Source organism: Notothenia rossii (genome assembly GCF_949606895.1).
Source record: "Notothenia rossii genome assembly, chromosome: 6".
Classification (NCBI taxonomy): Eukaryota; Metazoa; Chordata; class Actinopteri; order Perciformes; family Nototheniidae; genus Notothenia; species Notothenia rossii.
The window spans coordinates 61,352,080-61,370,608 of NC_136909.1; the positions used below are offsets into that span (position 1 = coordinate 61,352,080).

The 18,529-nt window shown below is 41.8% G+C and overlaps 1 protein-coding gene and 1 long non-coding RNA gene across 2 annotated transcripts in view; one reads left to right on the forward strand and one right to left on the reverse strand.

Annotated features, from left to right (window-relative positions):
* Window positions 1–18,529, forward strand: part of LOC307045378 (uncharacterized protein) — a 103,094-nt gene that overhangs the window by 18,792 nt on the left and 65,773 nt on the right. The gene's annotated exons all lie outside the window — the stretch shown is intronic.
* LOC307045162 lies at window positions 14,045–15,994 on the reverse strand. Its single transcript, XR_013809796.1, has 3 exons — window positions 15,455–15,994; window positions 14,923–14,996; window positions 14,045–14,516 (listed from the first exon to the last, which is right to left on the reverse strand). It is a non-coding gene; the product is annotated as an uncharacterized lncRNA (long non-coding RNA).

Genomic DNA, 18,529 nt, shown 5'->3' on the forward strand with positions numbered 1-18,529 from the left:
TTCCAGCGTGTTGGTTTTTGTCTTAAGAAGAACACTCCGAATCAGTCCTCCAGATCCAGGACGCGTCTCCATAACTCTTGCCATTAACCAGGATCCACGAGGTGCATTTGAATCCATGATTATTACGATGTCTCCAGGTATGAAGTTCCTTTTAATGCGATTCCATTGCTGTCTTTCTTGCAAAAGTGGTAGATATTCTTTGATCCATCTGGTCCAAAACAAATTTGCTATGTACTGCAATTGTCGCCAGCGGCGTCTTGAGTATGTATCTTTCTGATGGAATAAGCCTGGGGGTAACGAAGGTTTGACCTTGAGCTGCAGCAAATGGTTGGGTGTGAGAGGTTCCAAGTCATTTGGATCATTTGACACTGTAGTTATTGGTCGGCTGTTGAGAATTCCTTCAACTTCACACAGAACTGTTGAAAAGCTTTCGTCATCAAGTGTTTGTTGTTTTGTGATAGATAGCAGAATTTTCTTTACAAGCCGGATTAGTCTGTCCCATACTCCGCCATGATGTGCTCCGTAAGGAGGATTGAAGGTCCATTTCACATCCTTTTGCTGGAGGGCTTGTTCTATTTTGCTCAGATTCCACTCTTTTATAGATTCCTTCAGCTCTCTTTCAGTGGCAACAAAATTAGTCCCATTGTCTGACCTCATCTCCAATACTTGTCCTCTTCTGCTGATGAAACGTCTGCAGGCATTAATGCATGAATCTGTATCTAACGAATGAGCTACTTCCAAGTGCACCGCTCTGGTTGTTAGACAGGTAAAGATAACTCCATATCGTTTCACAATGCTTCGTCCTCTTTTCACTTCCAGTGGGCCAAAGTAATCCACTCCAACATATGTGAATGGTGGTAGCCTAGGTCTGGTGTAATTCTGTCTTTTGGCAGATCTGACTTTTTTTGTTCTCCTGCATTTCCATGCATGCGTCTGCACACAGTACATTCAGATATTATTTTTCTGGATAATGCATTGGCACATGGTATCCAGTATTTTTGTCTTAACCTGGATAACATATGATTCCTTCCACTGTGACCAACTTGTTGATGAATATCTTGAAGTATGGTTTTAGAGACATGGTGGTGTTTCCCAAGAATGGTTGGGTGCTTTGCTTCCTTAGGCATTGCCATTTTGTTTAGCCTTCCTCCAACCTTTACCAGTTCATTCTCGTACACTGGATCCAATTTATAAAGTGTGCTGCTTCCTTTGATAAGTTTCCACTTCCTCTGGAAAAGACTGTTTTTGACAGAAACACAACACTGCTGCTTCAGCCTTATCCAAGTTATCCTTAGAGAGTGTGAGACCTCTCATAGAGTCTTTAAACACTCATCTCCTTCTCAATCAGCTTTATTCAATTTGATTCTTTTGCTTGAGTAGAAGTAACTTCCTTCCTCTTCTTACTTAAAAGCAGCATGAGATGTTTTACTTGAAGGAACCATGCAACTGCTCTTTTCAGTTTCCTCCAATCAGAGTAGTGAGGCACTATCTTGCTTGTGGCATTTAGGTCAGTTGCAATGGTTGGGTTCACGTTGAATTTTTCCTTCTTCACCTCTGGATCATCAGGATAGCTGTCATTGACCATTTTAAGTGCGTCCGGAAACTCTGGCCATTTGTCCTCAGGTTTTTACAGAAACAATTGACCATTTATCCAAGTCTCACATTTCAGGAACGATTCTGCTGCCAATCCCCGAGATGCATAATCTGCTGGATTCAGTTTAGTGTTGATGTATTTCCACTGTGATGTTGCTGTTGCTTCTCTGATCAGACTTATTCTGTTGGCTACAAATGTCTGAAACCTTAGCGTTTCATTCATGATGTATCTCAGAACAGATGTATTGTCAGTCCAGAAAACAGATTTGCATAATGGGATTTGCAGCTCGGTTCTGATCATCTTGTCCATGCGTACTGCCAGTACTGCTGCTGTGAGCTCCAATCTTGGGACAGTGACCTTTTTCAGAGGCACGACACGTGACTTTCCTGACATGAAGGATATGTGAACGTCTTCATCTTCATTTATCATCTTAAGGTAGGTGACAACACCGTATCCAATCTCGCTTGCATCACTGAAATGGTGCAATTGTGCAAATTTAATTTGTCCATAATTCTTTGGTTTGATACATCGATCAATCTTGAAGCTTTCTATCTGCTTTAATCCCATGAGCCATCTTTGCCACTGTTTCTTGAGAGCCTCCGGGATTTCTTCGTCCCACCCACAATTGAGTTTGCACAACTCTTGTAGGACATGCTTTGCAGTGAAGATAAATGGTGAAATAAATCCAAGTGGGTCATACACAGAGCAGACTGTTGAAAGGATGCCTCTCCTTGTGGCTGGTTGAGATTTTAAGCAGACTTGAAACTTGAAAACATCTTCCTCCACATGCCACTGTATCCCTAGGGCTCTTTCTATTGTCTTGGGTCTCTAAGTCGAGGTTTTTTACCTCTTTGGGCTTTTCACTCTTTAGGATGGATGCCAGCACAGTTTTACTGTTGCTTGTCCACTTTGTCAGATTGAAATCTCCCTTTGCACAAAGGTCCTTGAGTTCTTCACATAACTTCACAGCTTGATCAGCAGAAGCCACAGATTTTAAGCAGTCGTCAACATAGAATTTTTTTCCGACAGTGTCAACAGCTTCTGCAGAGAAATCATCTTTTTTTGTCTTCAGCGGTTTTAGTGAGAGCATAGGTCGCACAACTTGCTGATGAAGTGGCACAAAATAGATGTACTGTCATCCTGTACTCAGCGAGAGATAAACTGATATCTCCTCCTGGCCACCAAAGAAAGCGAAGATAATCTTGATCGGCAGGAGCTACCTTGACCTGATGGTACATCCCCTCGACATCAACCATGAAAGCTATCTGTTCTTGTCTGAATTGAATGAGCACACCAAGTAGCGTGTTGGTAAGATTGGGACCCTGAATAAGCTTGTCATTTAATGACCATCCTTGATAAGATGCGGAACAATCGAACACTACACAAATCTTTCCCTTCTTTGGGTGATGAACCCCATGATGTGGTATGTACCACACCTTTCCACTCTCAGGTTTGAGCTGCTCTTGGGGCAGTGGCTGAGCGTGACCTTTTCCTATCACAGCCTCCAAGAATGTTTTATATTCATCATGGAAAACTTTGTTCCTTTTGAATTTCCTTTTGAATGATTCTGCTCTCTGCTCTGCAAGTTTGCGATTGTTTAGCATCATGATATTCTTCTGTTTAAATGGAAGTTCAAGCTGATAATGTTCATCTTTGATTTGACCTGAATCTGACATGATCTTTAAAAAGTGTTTGTCTTCAACTGACATCTCTTTCTTCTCATCACAACCTTTCTCTGGAAAGTCATGGTTGTATTGCTGCACCAGCAGCTCACCTAAATCTGTCACTGATATCCGATTAACAGTAGGCTTGGGCGGTATGACGGTATTACGGTATACCAGGGTATTTCGAAATACCGTCGGTATGATTTTCAATACCGTGACGTCACAGACTGTGCGCCAAATCAAAGATGCGTTTCATTCTATTACACTGACACGGAGTTTTGACAGGGACGACATTGGTTGTAATGCACAGCACACGCCAGCAGAGGGCAGGGGAGGGCAGTCCGTCTTTCCCGCTCTCAGAGCTCAGCACAGAGCTGAGCTGAGCAAGATGGCGGCAGCATTTGCCGGCCCCGAACTCGGACAACTAGTAAAAAAGAAAAATGCCTCTGCGCCTGTTTGGGACTATTTTGGGTTTACTCGTCGCCAGTGACTTCATCCAGCACAACGAGAGACAGAGGCACTTCTTTGGGAATGTTTAAGACGGGGTGAGTGAGTGTTGACATTTTTTAATCCTATGCAACTGGTTGATGGTTTTGTAGTCGAGGTCGGACGGTTTTAAAAACGAAAGCATTTACGTGCTAAACATTCACGCGAGTAATCCAATGAATCAAATGGAAATAAGGTTTTTAACACATGCACGGAATAATATTGCCAAACTAGTTAGTGAATATAGCAAACTTTATTCAATAAGTCAAGTATTTACTCCCGGAAAATGTTTCTTTATGATGATATATTGTTAACTTAGCTCACTATGGAAACAACGTCGGACACCTACAAACGCGTCCTGTATCCGATCTCAAAATGTGCCATTTGCACAATGTGTCATGTATGCAGCCCTTGTTTTGCACTTGCGCGCACGTCGCGGCACTTTGCGAGTGTCTACCGGCTCGGGCTGCATTTTACACCGAACATATAATATACCGTTCTAAACATCTATTTGCCGCCGAACGCCACCTCACTCAAGTCGACCCAAGTCATACCGTCAGTGGCGGCTGGTGGAAAATATTTTTGGTGGGGCTGTTGATATAGTGAGTAAAAAAAATGTTTGGGGGAGAAATTACCCCTTAAATTGGGACTGATACCGTCATATACCGTATACCACGGTATGATGTCAGCAAGGTATGACGGTATGAAAAAAATGATACCGCCCATGCCTAATTAACAGCACATGAAGTATTCTCAGATTCAGTGGTTTCCTGATTCAGTCCATTCACAACCCAACCTAGGACTGTCTTAACGGCAAAGGGTCCTCCATTTTGACTGTTTATTATTTTCCACGGCTCCATTAGCTTTGGTGCATTTGTTCCTATAAGCAACCCGATTTCACAGTCCAATTCAGGCAAATTAATCTCTCTTAGATATTTCCATTTATTTATGGTCTCTTGAGTGGGAATGTGCTCTTTTTCAGCAGGAATTTCCTCTTGTGTGTATACTTTAGGCAGCTGATAAAAATCATTGCCTTCAATGTGACTCACTTCAAGACCTTTGACAAAGGAAGTGTCAATCATTTTCTCCTGACCCATTGTTTTTAAGAGGATTTTTGTTCTCTTGGCTTTGGCATGCAAATCTTGTTGAAGGGCTTCAGTACAAAAACTTGCAGTGCTTCCCTGATCCATAAATGCTTAAGTCTGCACAGTCTGGTTCGAGTTTGACAACTTTATTTGAACTGGGATAATTGGTAGGGCTTGTTGACCACCAGTGTGGTTTCTGCCATTTCAAAAGACTAATGCACTGCTTACAGAAGCTGCTTGGGTGTATTTATCAGAGTTGTCCTTTTGTTCATTCCTTTTCTTGTCGATGTGCAATATTGTTGGATGTTTCATTGAACAAACTTCACATTTCATTATTTTCTGACAGTCTTTGCTTAGATGTCCTTTCGTTAGACAGCCAAAGCAAATTCCTTGTGCCTTTAAGCAGTCAATCTTTTCCTGGTGAGATTTGTTGTTCATCTTACATGTTTCAGAGGTGTGTTCTCCTGCACAAAATACACAGCGCTTCTGAAAAGTAATGCCTTTATGGTCTGATTTGATGTTTTGGAAAGGTTTTTGCTCTTCATTGACTCCTGGGCTTGTCACAGTAACAAAACTACTTCCCTTATAACCATGAGCAGGCTTATTGCTGGGTGATTTGTACACTTTAATATCCCTTTTTGGCATGACATCCTGTATGTCTCCAAACATGGGGTCTGATACAATGCGTGCATGCTTTTCAATGAAGTCGACCAATATTGGAAACTTTGCTCTTGTCTTATTGTGTTCATAATATGCATATGCAGTTGTTCTCCACTTTTCCCTAAGTTTAAATGGGAGTTTCATGATCACATTTCTCATGTTTGATGTGCTATTCATTTCATCCAAAAACTCAACATCTTCCATTGTGTTGCAACATCCACAAAGAAAGATAGCATAAGAATGCAATGCTTTTCTATCTTCACTCTTGATGGCATTCCAATTCAACATTTTGTCCAAACAAGCTGCTGCGATTAAGAGTTGATGTCCATAGTTCTTGGAGCAGTCTTTTGGCTTCCAAAAAGCCCTTTTTAGAATCCATGTATTGGTAACTTTTGACCAAGTCTTTAGCTTGGCCTTCAGTATACTGCTTTAGAAAGAACAGTCTGTCTTTGTAATTGTCATTTTTATCTTCTATTGTATGTTCGAACATTCTGATGAATGAAAGGTACTGTAATGGCTCTCCTTTAAAGATGGGTATTTCTCTGGATGGGAGTAATGTTAAGCGTTGCTCCTTCATTAGCATTTCAGTGATTTCGTTTTGTCGCTGCATTACTTGAATAAAGTCATTGCTTTCTGTCCGAGAGCTTTGTCTGACTTGGATGGAGTGATGCTGCTGTGCTGATGCTGCTGTCCTTGTTGTGGGCCCTGGTTGTAATACTTGAACATGTCCACTAGGGGCTGCATGACTTGAGTTCATTGAATTGAAGTCTATGAAACTCTTTTTATTATCCTTCTCCACAGGTTTTCCTTGGCTCTCTTCATCCTGGAAATCATCCTTTTCATCTGGCTGACCCGTGTCTGCTCCTCCCCCACACGAGGGTCAGGATCGAAGTCATCATACTCAGAAGCTTCCAATGTTTTAATTTTGGCTGTTGCAGCATCAATATCAGTTTGAAGCTCAAGCTTTTCCATTTTAGCTCTGATATTGGCTTTCATTGCTTCCAGGTCAGCTTCTTGTTTTTCAAGTGAGTGTTTCTGTGATAAGGCAGCAGCGCGTGATATGAGCACAGCTCTCTCTGCCTCTGCCTTTCTTCTTACTGATGAAGCTGTTGAAGATTTATTGCTGCCACTAGAACTTTTACCTTTTTTGCTTATCATGCCCACTGATATTGCTTTATGTGGACTTGACATATGTGCAGTATATGAACCATGGTCAGAAGGAGGCACATGCTCAAAGGAGGCAGCTCTAGCTAACCATTTCTTCATCACATCTTGAAACTCATTGAAATATGCAATTTTTGGGAAATACCAGTCAACATGATCACTTTCTTGTTCTTGCTCCGACAGCATTTCTTGCACTGAGTAATGTCAGTTTGAAAACTCTTTGGAGAGTAAATGATAATCTCAATGATATTCCCATAATCAATCATGAGTGAATCAATCTAATTTTTTTCCCTTGAGACTTGACCCAATTTCGTTCTCCTTTTTTTAATTAACTGTGCCAGCTTATCTTCTAAAGCCTTTTCTGTAGGTCTTATTGTTCTTTTTGGTCTGACGTCAGCATTTTCCACAGGCACTTCACCTTCATTCCCGTTTGGGTCCATAGGAGTTTCATTCGTTTCCACATTTTCCTTTTCAGCCATTGTTATGCTTTATTGTCATTAAACATCCACTTGTAAACAGCTGTCCTTATTTTAATGTTGCGCTTTGTTAGTGTGCGGCTTGGATCCGCGGCAGTGAGCCAGATAGACAAACTTATTAAAGCGCTTTTCAAGATGCGCTCCTTGAGTTACGTTGCACACTTTATTCATAAGCGAATTTATTCCACTTCCAGCATTTAGACTGTACTGTATTGCAACATCCACAACATGCGGCACAAGCCTTTTTCCACAGAAATCCAAGTTGTCACAATCCAGAAAGTCAATGCGGTCCTTCCTTATCACTATGAAGTCCGTGATTTGTAAACTCACGATTCACATCCGCTCGTATCCATTCATTTCCAAGAGTATTTCATTCATTATAATAATATGGTGGCAACCATTTAATTCCACACGTATTTGTCCGTCACGAGAGTTTTTAACAATGTCGTGGCTTCCTTCCTTGTATTTCTATCAAGCCACTAGACGCCTTAAACAGACAGTTCTAACTAGTTTCTTTCCTTAAATTACTCACACTTTGAAGTGCTGCTTGGCCTCCGATGGTTTAGAAGATGTTGCGATGTGTTTGCTCAAAATAAAATAAGAAACTTTTGCGCATGCAACAAAGAAAAATAGGCCTTTACAATATTCAAAAGAAATAGGCAAAACTCAAAGTAAAATAACAAAACAACTTAGGTATTCTTTCTGTCTTGATAATGCTTATAACTTAAAGGGTACTTGTACGGTAAGAGTACGTTACAGTAAGATAAGTACGGTTAAAAACTGTTCCTCGACGGCGTCTCTCAACAGGTTGCACATCACTGTGGCTTTAGCACCGGCGCCGTGGGAATTGTAGTCCTTTTATAGTGCGTTGACTACAGACGTCACAATTAGGTGGCCTTTCTTATCAAATCAAAATACTGGCTCTAACAGGGAGTTTCACTTCAATTACCACAAACGTATGAAATATTGTTACTTACTGCAATATGGGCAGAATCAAGTATCCGTCCAACATTTTTGTTTTTCACCACATCTTGGCCCCATTCACTATCCAGGGATGCCGCTTTTTCTTAGTATAGTATAGTATAGAAAAAAAAAAACACAGAAATGGACTAACAACAGAAAGATGACAGATAAGACACATACACAGATATACACAGACAGCAACAAAGATAGGACAATTTCACAACAGCAACGACAGGGAAACAACGGGGACGTGGCTCTTAAAAGTGCCTTTGGATTGATGCTACAGCTTATAACGGTGTTTGGCTTTCACTTATATCCCAGAAAAATCTGTTGAGAGAAGAAACAACAATTAGGAATTGAACACCTTACATTTTACAGTGGCGTTATCTTATCAAATAATTAACAACATCAACATGGCATGATTACAAAAAGACAGTTTGGAGCTATGGTAACATAGGTTAATGGAAATAAATTATTAATGGAAACCATATAATTCCCTATGACTGTAAACGGTAAGATCAGTGGTTAATTTGAGCCGGATCCTGCCGGAACAGGATCCGGCACCTCTTCATTTTGGCCACCCTGTGTTCCGGCACCTATTTGGGCAGATCCGGTACCTCTCACAAAAAATAAAAATTAAAAATGGTTAAAATTAAATAAAATATGCAGATATTAATTTACAGAAAAAATCCCAAGAATTTCATGTCGTTTATTAAGATTAAGATTTGAAAGAGTCGGAGATCTGTGTTGACACACTGAAAAGCTGGACCAACGGACAAACGTCTTTCACTTTTGAAATTTGCCACATGAGGAGCACGTCGCAGAGAGGAAGAAACGGTGATTCAATGCAAGCATGTCAAAAAGACAGTTAAATTTACTGTCTTTCTTCAAAAAGAAGGAAGAGGTAATAGACACTTCAAAACGAGTCAGAAAAGCCTCCACAAGCAGCGACGAGGGCAGCTGCAGCGGTCATGTTGATGGTCAAAACCAGGAGGAGGTTAGCGCTGCAACAGCTAGCCAGCTAGCTAACCGACAGCTAGCCAAGCCCGGGCAGCGGGTCAGGTTCACCGCCAGCCGGAACAGGAGCCAGCTACCGTCAGCCAGGTGGACCACCAACAGCAACGGGTGGGTACCCTGGCATCAACTAGCCCGGTACAACAGCCGGAGCAAGAGGCGAGCGGAACCGCGACATCAGCTGGCTTACAGCAGGAAGATTCAGTAGGAGAGGAGAGCGCATTGAGCGTAGAAGAGTGTGGGACGTCCAGCGACAGGTCAGTTTTTTCTAACTGTGGCCAAGAACTTGGAGGACCGTATGTTATCTCAAGGAGGCCGGATGCCAGATAAAACTGGATATAACAAGTTCATTGAGGAGTTGAAGGTGCTTTACGCACAATACTGGCCCGAGGACGCAGGTGCGCTGTATGGAGAGACTGAGGTCGAGTCACTGTGTCAGCGCTTCAACATTGCCAACCCGCGCGCAGTCATACGGGCCTACAGAACGTACAGAGACTCAGATGGTAAAGACACCCCCGATGAGCTGATGGAGTTACTTGTTGCTGTCAACAGCATTCCCATTGCAAGTGCTGAATGTGAGCGTGGATTTTCTCAAATGAACTTGATTTGCACTCCCAACCGTAGCTCTTTGCTCACATCCACCATGTCATCTTTACTCTTCCTAATTCTTGTTGGACCCCCCCTGGCTAAATTCAATCCAGTCCCGTACGTGAGGTCCTGGGTGGCCAAAGGACACAGAACTGCCACAAACACACGCAGTAAAAGCAGAAAAAAAGAGATAGAGGACAATCCGGACATGCTCGTGATGTGGGGTGTTTTAAACAACTAAATATGGTGAGCAAACATACTGTCTATTAATAGGCCGCCGTGCCAATCTTTGAATAGGCCTAATAAATTTTTTTTTTACACGTTAAACCTGTTGAGAAATTAATTGCTGGCTGTATACTGAAGTCCCACCTGTGGTGATGTGGGCATTTGCCTATGTTGTGCGTACTAGCCTAAAAAATTATAAATTATCGTCATAACATTTATACCATAGATACTATTTGAAATTGAGGCTTGTAAGTCCCACAGCGTTGCAAGTGGACATTTTCATGTTGTTTTCAGCACCTTTTCTGTATACGTTCCGGGACCTGTACGCGTCTGGTCATCCCGGAGCTGTCATATGTACTTTGCGTTCCGGCACCTTATGATTTACAAATTAAGCACTGCCCACGCGGAAATCCTTGCCTGGGAGACAGCGACGGACTCTACCAGTGCTACAGTCTACCAGGCTCTACCAGTGTCACCACCGAGTTGGAGAACAGCGCGATGATATTTGCCGCTGCCAGAAAGGCACACTGGTGCACCCGGTCGGCCTGGCGGGCGACATACTCTCTGGGGGAGCTCAACATAGGGCGCCATCCTGTGGCGACGGAGAAGGGGACCGCATGCTCGGCCGCCAAACCAGCGCCCTGCTCCGACTCTGTCTCCCCCGTCTGGGGGAGAGGAGGGAGGGGAGAACCGCACGGTGAACCATGGAGGGAGACGGGGTAGGAGTCGTCCGACTCCTGCCCGGCACTCGGCTCCACGGACATGCTGCCGTCCACGTGCTGGACGGGCCAATTGTCCTAGTCGGCCGCAGCAGCTAGAGCGTCCACTCTTCGCTTCCTGTCGGCTGATGGGAGACGGGCACAATGTGAGCAAGCGACCTGCTGGCTGAGAGCCGCGTCATAGCTCATGATATATCCTGAGCCACATGAGGAACAATTTCGGACGCAGTTGTTGCTCACGTGGTAAAAACTACCAATGAGCGCTCAGCTCGAGATACCAGCGAGTCGTTTCCCATCAAGCATTTCGCTTCCGCAGCCCGTGGAGAGGAACTGCGCCGCCTCGCCCCTCGCCGCCATGGATGTATAATAAGAACTGGGTTGCGTTCCAATAGTCCATTTAGCTTCGGAACCTTCCTAACCAAGTAAAATGACCCGGAAGTACGTCAGTGGCAGCCACGTTAAGTGCCGTTCCAATTCTCCAAATGAAAGGAAAGGAGGTTTCAAACTTCCTTTATAACCTCCTTTAGCTTAGGAACCACTGGACCTCCCTAACCGAAAGGAGAGGAGAAAATGCTGCCCCACAATGCCTTGCAGACGCAGCATTTGCGTCACACAACAGTCGGCCGTTCACGGAAACAAACGATTATGACGGAGAAATTATATCATGAAAGTTACGGTGCTTATTAAGCATTTTAAAACGTATGTGGTAATTTGCCAAAGTGCTTTGTTTTGAACGTTCATCAGTATTATAATCAAAAAGAGAAATATGAACGTTAGTTTTTACTGAAATTATCAAATAAAGTCATTTTCCCTTTTCACTGCATAAAACAACAGCATCAGAGCATGGTGCAGAGTATCTGAGTCCCTCGTTCTTATTAAACATCCATGTAGTCCATTGTATAGAACACTGTAGTTTCCATAGTTTCACCACAGCAGCAGACGCACACAATGACGTCCGCTGGCCTATCATAAACACGTCAGATACTGAAAGTGCATTCGGATTCTCTAAAGTACTGCAGTCTCTTCTCCTAAGTCCTTTTGAATTCTCCTATCCACTATCCCTTAACCCCGTGACGTTTCACTCAGAGGTCAAGGAATAGGAGATAGAGTTAGAACCATATATACAGGTTATATATATACAGGTTTCCATATATACAGTCTATGGTTAGAATTTAGGAGCTGATTATCGGAACGCAACCCAGGATACAGCGTGGGAGGCGGGGCCTCATTCCTATGAGAGTTGCTAGCGCATGATAAAATGGCCCAACTTTCGAGAGAGCGAAACGTCACAGATTACCCAGCATGCCTGAGAAGTACCCGTATGTGCGCTCATAGCACATGCGCAACTTTAACCATGCCCCCAAAATTCTCGTTCACATCAAGCACGTCAATTTGCGTACACGTAACAGCACCGCACGTTCATGACAGCATGGCACTGGATTGTTTTATGATGGAGTTTGATATTAACGAGGCGGCCGCGGCAGTTAGCAGCTAGCTAGTAATTAGGCTAATGTACACATCAATCGTTATGTACTTTTATATTACGCTGATGTAACATGATCTAGTGATATCCAAGCAACAGAGCTGAATTTAGCATGATACTTGTGTGGGTTGTACATGAAACCACTTGGTAATATATACAAATATATGTATTTTGAATTATGATCAATTGTGATTTAAATCTTTATCTAAAAAGTAAAGCTGATTACTGTGGTGGAGTTAAAATAACAATAGCCTATTTCTCTTTGAAATTTGATTTAAAGTAAAAGGATAGTAACTTTGATTATTCATGTTAAGTACCCAACAAGTAACTAAAACGTAATACTTAAAGGAAAGGTGTAAAATGTTTCCATAAATACCAATATCACAGGAGAACACCCCTTGTTGTTAAATACCAACCATGTATATATATGCCACTAAAACTGTGTAATATAGCTGGCTGCTAAATCCTCCAAACTGTTACAGGATGTGTATTTTGTAAAATGTGTAACTTTTTTTATTATAATTTCTTGTTTTTAATCTTTAATACTTTTTTTTATGCATACTTTAATTAACATTAGGCTGTCTTAGGCTCTTTTCTGATGTAACAATGTAAATGTATTCTGATTCTGATCTAATTGATATTTTTTTGTCAGTTTGTTTCCCTATATTGAGAAACTTGTTTTGTTTAACATTATTTCTCCTTTTTTTTACAGACATCCCCACCCATAGTGGAATGCTGTTGTAAAGGATTGCATCAATACCTTCACCCAGCTTTGAGGCCTCCAATGAATGAAATCATCTTGTGGCTGGGAAAAATGTGAAAAAATAAATCTCACAAAGAGTGACTTTCTGGTGTAATCATTATAATGTCAAAGTCAAGCACTTTCAGTAACAATATATAAAATCATTCAGCAGCAGAGGTTGGGGTGGAAACAGCATTTCTAACTAAGATGATTAAAATATTACAAGTTAAACATCAAGATGAACATACTATTATTAATTTAAAAAGTACATGGGAAACTTAAATATCCTGCAATATACCATTAGCAGAATAGGAACAAATGTGCCAAAAATATTTCTAACATAAACATAAACTGAGGGCTTTCTTCCTGAGCCGCTGGGAGTAAAGGTCCTCCATGGATGGCTGCTCCGTCCTGGTGATGTGCTGTGCAGTTTTCACCACCCTCTGTAAAGCCTTACGATTAAGGGCGGTGCAGCTGCCGTAACAGGCCGTGATGCAGCCGTGTCCGTGATGGACACTGAGGAACCTGAAGCTGCTGACTCTCTCCACCGTAGTCACATTGATGGCGATGAGGGCGTGTCCCTCTCTTTGCTACTTCCTGCAATCCACAATCAGCTCCTTGGTTTGGCTTACGTTGACATGGAGGTTGTTATCCTGGCACCAAGATGTCAGGTTTTCGACCTCCTCTCTGCACGCCGTCTCGTCGCCGTCTGTGATCTGGCCGATGACGGTCGTGTCGTCAGCACACAGGCCCGTCTTGAAGTGGCTGCGCTTCCTCCTGGACCACATCCAAAATTGAGAAGAAAGAGAACAGACACACCACAGCTGGGTGAGGCTGGGGAAGACGAGTGAGGGAAAGACAGAAACAAAACAGGGGGACTAAGATGAGTGAGGGAAAGAGAGAAACAAGACAGGGGGACTAAAGTTTAATAGAGAGGAAGAACACAGAATGTGAGTGAACAGTTTAATTCAATTAAACATTTAAAAAAAATAGTGTGAGTAAGTGAAGACATCCTTACAAGAAGGACTGCCCTGTCAAATTTAAAAGTTATTTTTCGTTAAATATTATATCCTGTTGAGGCTAGAATCCAAAATGCAGAACCACTTTAGATTGTAGCCTCAAGGGACTGTTTAAGGTTACTTAAAAACATATAATTTCCCAAATTGGTGAAATGAACTCCATCTCTTAGAAATATGCCAGGGCAGTCAAACTTAATGCAAGGATGCCTTACACTCTCTCCACCCAAACCACTAACAAATTTACCCATCTTTCTGTTCACCCACATTCTGGCCTTGTTCAGCTTTACCGGATTGGCTTTCCTCCAGTGACATCTCTCATTGATAGAAGATAGAATTATCTTCATCTCTGAGAAGTTGTCACTGAGGGAAAGCAGGTCCTGCTTCATCGCTGTGACAGGCTCCACATCTTTGATGTTGCCAAGTTCGTTGCCGCCACGGTGGATGAGCAGGACATCCGGGACTGTTCTTCCTCTCAAGGACTGATAGAAAAAGGGAAGAAGGTTCCTCCACCTCAGACCACCCTTGCCAAACCACCACACACGGCAATTGAGACCCAGGTTGCTTCCCATGGTGTGTCTGGCTCTTTCTTCCCCACGTCGAACGTAGCTGCTCCCTATTATCCACACATTGGGACCTAGATAGAATAAAATATATTGAAAAAGGAAAAAAAAGTGGTTACTGATGATCATCTTTTAGAAAAGGCGAGTTGTCATATTGTTTTACGAAGACTACACAAGTTTAATGTTTATATTATATTACATATAACTCTATAATTGTATATAGAATCATGATGAAACTTTATAAGGATTAAGATTATATATTAATATTATTATTATATTAATTAATGCATGACTCATGACGATTGCATGCATTATTACGAAGCAGGATGTATTAAGTCACTGACTTTTTGTGATAAGGTCACAATCAACTGATTTCACTTATCAGATATAAAAATAAGGTACATATGAAATTAAAGGGTATGCAATCAACAATTTACTGAAACAAAATGAATACAAATGCTTTTAAGAACTATACAGCACCTTGTCCAAGAATTGACGGGCTGCCCACTCTCCTTCAGGATTAGATTGGATGTTGAGCCGGCTATTTCTGCCATCTATAAATAAAGTACAAATGATTAGCTCTTCACGCCTCTTTAAAAATAATATGTGTTCTTGAAGATTCTGTATGCATCGTCGTTTACAATGGTAGGGACATTGCATTGGACATTTGTTGTGACAAAGATATGTCATTTTTAGTTTTTCATCTCACATTTTATAGATTTTAAATTAAAAAATATATATAAAACGGATTATAAATTCAAAGTTTGGTTTCTAGAAATGTAGCTAATGCATACAGAGTTAATATTGCAGAACTGCTCACATGCATACATTTCTAGCATTTTGGTTAACTATGAAAAGTATGGAAAACTACTGAGCAAACACCCAACATTAGCTTAGCCACAGTAGCGGTTGCTGTTGAGTAGTTTGGCTTATTTTACTATTTGTAACATGTTACATTACATACAGACATTAAGGAGGCAGGTTACAAAATCAATATGTTTCCGCCTCTTACCTTTTGGAGCAAACTGTCAAAGTTGTTGATTCATGTGATGTGACACGTCCAGTGGCGGCTGGTGGAAAATATTGTTGGTGGGGCTGTTGATATAGTGAGTAAAACATTTTCTTTGGGAGAAATTACCCCTTAAATTGGGACCTCTGGTGATGTAATGGCCCCATAAAATCGTGGTTCTTGGGCCAGGAACAACCAGGCTGAGTCGGCTGAGTATGCTAAACTAACTGCGGTCAAGCAAGCCTCCAGTTGGGAAAAACTAGTCAAGCCAGCCCTCACGTGATATTGCGGTGCGCGAATATCCTATGCATTACGGTAGAGTAAAAACAAAAAATCATCCCTCTGTGTTTAGATAAGAATAAAAAAAAACTGTCCAGTATCAAAGACTCATTTCACTTCAGGGTGATAGCAGGACATCCCATCTAGTCACTCAGAAAAAATCAGGACATTCTGATGTAGAGTTTCAAAATAAAAGACCTTTGAAATCTCTATTGTATGAGCTATCATCCCTGTTTTTAGATGAGAATAAAACAAAAAATGTCCAGTATCATATATCCATCTCACTCCAGGGTGATAGCAGGACACCCCATGTAGTCAATCAGAAAAAATCAGGACATTCTGACGTAGAGTTTCAAAATAAAAGACCTTTGAAATCTCTATTGTATGAGCTATCATCCCTGTTTTTAGATGAGAATAAAACAAAAACTGTCCAGTATCATAGATCCATCTCACTCCAGGGTGATAGCAGGACACCCCATCTAGTCACTCAGAAAGAATCAGGACATTCTGATGTACAGTTTCAACATAAAAGACCTTTGAAGTCTCATATATGAGCTATCATCCCTGTTTTTAGATGAGAATAAAACAAAGACTGTACAGTATCATAGATCCATCTCACTCCAGGGTGATAGCAGGACACCCCATGTAGTCACTCAGAAAAGATCAGGACATTCTGATGTACAGTTTCAAAATAAAAGACCTTTGAAGCCTCATATATGAGCTATCATCCCTGTTTTTAGATGAGAATAAAACTAAAACTGTCCAGTATCATAGATCCATCTCACTCCAGGGTTATAGCACGACACCCCATCTAGTCACTCAGAAAAAATCAGGACATTCTGATGTAGAGTTTCAAAATAAAAGACCTTTGAAGTCTCATATATGAGCTATTATCCCTGTTTTTGGATGAGAATAAAACAAAGACTGTCCAGTATCATAGATCCATCTCACTCCAGGGCATACTTGTCAACCCTCCCGATTTTCGCGGGAGACTCCCGATTTCATTGCCCTCTCCCGGTTTCCTCCCGGGGTCATATTTCTCCCGCATTTCTCCCGATTTCTGACTAAATCAGATCTACTCAGGACTGTTTCCACTCGGACTTTAATACAGCTACACCATTGTCTGGTTTCCATGGAAACACGTCTCTTTAGTAGCGCGCACAACTGAAAGTCTGAGAGGGTGAGGCAGATAGTCACAGAAAACAGAACAAAAATCGACAACTACTCTACTCTCTGCTCACTCCTTTCCTGCCCACACATATGCTCCATCAAGGATGGTGCTGCAGGCCGCAAGGCATTGCACTTAGAACTACAATATAAGCATGTTAATGTTAATCTAACAGCTTCGGCAATCCACTAGCACCCCCTCCCCCCCCATTTTGCATTTTGAAATGCTCCCGATTTCTGAGGTCTCAAGGTTGGCAAGTATGCTCCAGGGTGATAGCAGGACACCCCATGTCGTCACTCAAAAAAAAATCCGGACATTCTGATGTACAGTTTCAAAATAAAAGACCTTTGAAGTCTCATATATGAGCTATCATCCCTGTCCCCAAAGGTCTTTTATTTTGAAACTGTACATCAGAATGTCCTGATTTTTTCTGAGTGACTACATGGGGTGTCCTGCTATCACCCTGGAGTTAGATGGATCTATGATACTGGACAGTTTTTGTTTTATTCTCATCTAAACACAGGGATGATAGCTCATATATGAGACTTCAAAGGTCTTTTATTTTGAAACTGTACATCAGAATGTCCTGATTTTTTCTGAGTGACTAGATGGGGTGTCCTGCTATCAACCTGGAGTGAGATGGATCTATGATACTGGACAGTTTTTGTTTTATTCTCATCTAAACACAGAGGGAGGATTTTTTTTTACTCTAACGTAATGCATAGGATATTCGCGCACCGCAATATCACGTGAGGGCTGGCTTGACTAGGTTTTTCCGAGTGGAGGCTGGCTTGACCGCAGTCTAAAACTAGAGAGAATCGCTGTCAAGGGGGCTACAACTACAACAAGATGAACATATTTGACCGTGATTTAATTGTAATACACGTTTCAAAATTATGCCGAAGTAACAACATACTGATACCGGATCGTAAAAACCATGAATTAAGGCTTTGACAAGTCTGCAGACAGACGGCAGGCGAAAAACCTTTTAAAACGCGTGTTTTCTAATGGAGATTTGGCTAAGCTAACGTTGTAAATGCTCCGACCGTCCACACTCACAACAACGGCCTATACAGACATAAATAAACCAGCGACTGTATTCGCCATGACACAGACAGTATGTGGTTTGTACTTGTTTAACTTTTGTCTAGTTTCTGATCAGATATGAAGAACTGTGAGCTCTGAGTGCTAAGAGCTAACGGCTGTGTTTTTTTTCTGGGGAGCTCATTGAAGATGACGTCACGGCTCCGCCTACACTGCGTTACTATAGATACTACCCCAGTTCCTCACGAGTCTAAAAAACAACTCACGTCAACGCACGTAAGCAACGTGGGCGCCAACGTGAGCGCCCTCGTGACCAAAATATTTGACGGCGCTGATGGGCTGAAATTATGTTTCGGCGGCACAGTTGACTATTGAGACTTTTGCAACGTGCTGGTTGCTGCTGTTTGGCTCGGGGCAGCGCCCCGTAATGATAAACTAATGCCGAGTGCAAGGCCAGGCAGGAAACATGTGACTTATCAGTAACTTTAGACATCGTAACACAATTTTAAACAAGATTTGATTGTAGATTATACATTTTACTGATACTAATTGTATGATATTTACCTTGTTCATTAAAAATAAAATAT